Source organism: Oryctolagus cuniculus, chromosome 15 (assembly GCF_051225735.1).
Source record: "Oryctolagus cuniculus isolate XC-2025 breed Fujian yellow rabbit chromosome 15, ASM5122573v1, whole genome shotgun sequence".
NCBI lineage: Eukaryota > Metazoa > Chordata > Mammalia > Lagomorpha > Leporidae > Oryctolagus > Oryctolagus cuniculus.
In genome coordinates this window covers 86249608-86253921 of record NC_142881.1, presented here as the reverse complement: position 1 = coordinate 86253921, position 4314 = coordinate 86249608, and positions in this window count along the sequence as shown.

The window sequence follows — 4314 nt, the reverse complement described above, 5'->3', positions numbered from 1 at the left end:
AAGAACTCATTTAGAGGGACTTTCTTGGTGTAAATATAAAAATTATCACCCAATGGGAGAGAAGTGAATTATAGTTACTATACACCGCTTCCATGAATACAACATGCCCTTTAAAAAGAAAGAGGCAGTCCTACACATACTGAGATTAAATATACAGATTTCAAGACAAGGGCGAAGAGCCAGCGCCAGGGCTGCGTTCCCGGCGTCTCGTGTCTTTGTGAGCGTGTATTTGCACAATCAGTGGTCTGTAAGGCCGTGAACAGGTCGTACTATTCTTTGCACTGGGCCGTCGTCTCTGGAGAAGGGAAAAGGTGAGGGTGGGAGAGACGCCCCGGGAGTTTCACATTCTGCTCCGTAGCTTCCTGTACAAAAGACCTTTGAGCAACTCCTGGGAAACGGAATGAAAAATAAGTTCATTTTTGCTGCAAAACACCTCAACGGGCATGCACGATGTCCCATCGCGTGCATTTCTCCGGGAGCTTTCTCAAGATCCCTTGTACCCCTTAAATTGTTTAAAGCCACAGGAAATAAAAACGCGACATAGTGTCGCGCTCACGCGCACAAGGGCCCGGAGGACAGGTGGGTGGGCACATCCAGCAGTCTGCAGAGCCCACGCCCGCTGCTTCAGGTCCTCCCTGGCAGACGCCTGAAAATAGCAGCCACCCCCCTGGGAGCCTTGATTGCCCCAAATGTTTACTTTAATCAATGTAATTAGCGGAGCGTCAATTACTGGAAGGCTGGGAGCCCCCGCGGGCTCCCACGCTGGCGGCGCTGGCAGCGCTAGTGGCGGCAGCTCTGTCCTTGGCTGCTCTGTCTGTCCCCACTCAGCTTCCCTGCAGGAAGTGGGTCTCTCCTGCTCCCTCTGTGGCCCCCTGGCTCCTCCTGAGACTCTGCAACCTGTGATGTGCCAGGGCTTGCTCCTGACCGCCGCTCCATCATCTTCCCTCAGCGGTTCGTTGTGCACGTCTGTGCTGTCTGTCCCAGGCTGCATCGCCTGCTGCTTCCCGGCTCCCACACGGGGTTATCCCTGTTCCCCACACCACACCCAGTCACAGCCACCGAGCCCTGGGAGCTGGCTCCCGGATGCCTCTCGCACCCGTCTCCCTTACGCCCTCTCTACTACCTCTCACCTGCAGAGACTTGCATTCTCACCTCTTAGCACTCCATCTTCCCTGCACTTGCCAGAGAAAGCAAATCTAACCATGTCTTTCACAGCTTAGAACACTGTGGGGCCTCTCGGCCTGCTGAGTGTGGGGGAGAGGGGAGGTTAATCACTTTCTTATTCATCATGGGGTTCATGGTGAGCACTTCCATGACAGAAGACGGATGAACAAGCGAGAAGCGTAATAAATCTACTTGATCATGGTCTTACGTGGGCTCCAGGACTCAGATGAAAACTTGAAGACCCAGGAAGCATTATCCATGGTAGGACCGGCCTTGGGGAAGAGGAATTCTTGCTTCTCTGGACTAAAGGCTTGTGGGAGAATGAGGGCTGAGAGACAGGAGTGCCAGAAATCGCAGTGCAACTTTGCTTCTGAGACCCGTACTGTGCATTGTTTCCTGAACCCAACGAGTGCAAATCCCTTAACCTGATGTGCAAAAGCCCCAGGGCCCCAGCCCCGGTCCCCAGCCCCTGCAGGCCTCCTGACCGCTGCCATTCCAGCCCTTCATGCGGCTCTGCCTTGCCTGTGTGTGCAAGCCGACTTCTCCCGGCATCCACGCCCATTTCTGCAGTCCCACTGGCCTTGCCTGTCACTCCACGTGTGGCCCACATGGCTGACTCGTGGCCTCTCCAGCCACTTCAGGCCAAGCCAAATCATTTACTTCTCTCTTCCAGAACTTGGAGTTTGAACATCACGAGGACTTAAAGAGACAAATCCTCTCTGGCTCAGCCCTGCTTTGTGAGACTCTTTGTTGTTGTTGTTTGTTTTTTAAAGATTTATTTATTTGAAAGTCAAATCCAAAGCCAGGAGCCAGGAGCCAGGACCTTCTTCCGGGTCTCCCATGTGGGTGCAGGGGTCCAAGGACTTGGGCCATCTTCTACTGCTTTCCCAGGCCACAGCAGAGAGCTGGATCAGAAGTGGAGCAGCTGGGACCAAAACCAGTGCCCATATGGGATGCCGGCTCTGCAGGCGGCGGCCCCACCTGCTATGCCACAGCACCAGCCCCAAGGCTGATTCTTAAGCCTTCCTCTCATCCTGTGAGTTTCTTCGTATGCAACTTTCGCATTCACCTGCTTTTTAAGCTTAGGCATGATGGGTCATTTTGGTGCTGGCAACCAAAGAAATCCCCATCAACACTGCTCTCTGCAACCAACAAACAGCCTCTTCCTTCAGACCTCAATCAAGTGTCCATTTATTGATTCATTCATTCATCTAACCAATATTTACTGAAAAATACTAAGAACTGGGCCTTGTGGTAAGTGCTGACAAAATACAATATTAAATGAAAAGGTATGGTCCTTAACTACATGAACCCCAAAGTATCTCCAAATAAACTTTTTGGGGACCTTGGGTAGAAAGAGCAGAGTTAATTGCACTCCCGTGTTCACGGAACTCTATCAGCTTTGGTCTAGATAATTGATTACCTCTGAGCCACATCTCTCATCCTCTTCCTCCCACAGGTGATCACGTTCCTGTGGTTGCTACTGTGAAATGTACACTGTCATCTTGTGGGCATGTGTTTTTAATGGCCACAAATCGTGCACTGTATAGTTCTTTCAGTTTTCTATTTGTCTTCATTCAACACAGTGAGCATGCCTGAAGTATTTTAGACTAGGTCTGGCTGCTGTGTTGAGATTCGAACTCAGGGGTGCAAGTGTGGAAGCAGCAAGGGCAGTCAGGCTCCTCTGCAATCATCCGGGGGGGGGGAGATGATGGTGGTTTGAACCATCGCTGCGTTATGTTCCTTTACCGGGAACTACTGCATATGCTCGAGGACAAAAGCAAGTAGAAAAATTGACAAAAAACAACAGGATACTCTGTGATTTAAATCTTTGATGATCAGAAAAGTGCGGATTAAGTGGGGTGTGGTGGTGTTTGGCCAAGTGGTACCAACACACCCACATCCTACGTTAGAGTGCCTGGGTTCTGTTCGCGGCTGATTCCACTCGGGATCCCGGCTTCCCACTAATGTGCCAACCCTGGGAGGCAGCGTTACAGCTTGCATAGCTAGGCCCCTGCCGCCCACTTTGGAGACCTGGATTCAGTTCCTGGCTCCAAGCTCCAGCTTGGCTCAGGCCTGGCCATCGTGGGCATCCGGGGAGTGAACCAGTGGGTGGAAGGACTCCCTCTCCGTCTGTCTCCAGTCTCTCTCTCTCCCTGTGCCTCTGCCTCTCAAATAAGTAAGTGTAAATAAATAAAAACAACAGGCCATGGCATCTGCTATTTTGGCAGGAATCAGAATGCAGACACTGCCAAGTGGTGGGTGAGACAGAAGGACTTGAACATACTCTTGCACTGTTAATAGGACAGAGTGGAGCAACAATCCGACCACTGAGTCACATCAGTCACACAGGTACCAACCCCAGCCATTCGGCTCCCAGCTGCATTTATACCCCCGAGAAGTTCCCACACAGGCTCCTGCCATTCCTCATAGTCTGTTGTGGGAGCTGGGCATGAGGGCAGGCCAGGCCACCTCTGCCTGGCGGACGGAAGAATGTGTATCAGAGTCCACACACATGATAGCATCGCTTCTTCCAAACACTCTCTGGCAGGGAAACAGAGAGAAGAGAGAGAAGAGAGGGGGAGAGGGGGAGAGGGGAGAGGGGGTGTCTTCCACCTGATGGTTCACTCCCCAATTGGCCGCAAGGGCAGGAGCTGCACCCATCTGAAGCCAGGAGTTTCTTCCAGGTCTCCCACATGGGTGCAGGGGCCCAAAGACTTGGGCCATCTTCCACTGCTTTCCCAGGCCACAGCAGAGAGCTAGATCGGAAGTGGAGCAGCCGGGTCTCGAACCAGCGCCCATATGGGATGCCGGCACCGCAGGTCAGGGCATTAACCCGCTGCGCCACAGCGCCGGCCCCCGACAGGGGAACTTTTAATCACAGCCTTTCCCATTTCGCAGACCGAGAGGCGGACACTGTCCACCTGCTTACTGTCCAGGACCGTTGCTATAGTTTAAGGACAAGGACAGTGGGGTCCGGCGGCGCAGCGGGATCTGGGGCCGCTCGGCCGGTGCGGAGTCCAGCCGCGCCCTGCGGGGGCCCGAGGTGTTAGCGCTTCCCGGTGTGGCCAGCGGGCGCGAGTCGCCAGCACCGCGGACAGCGCCGGCCGCGGGCCGGGGCGGGGCATCCGCAGCGACGTCACGGCGCGC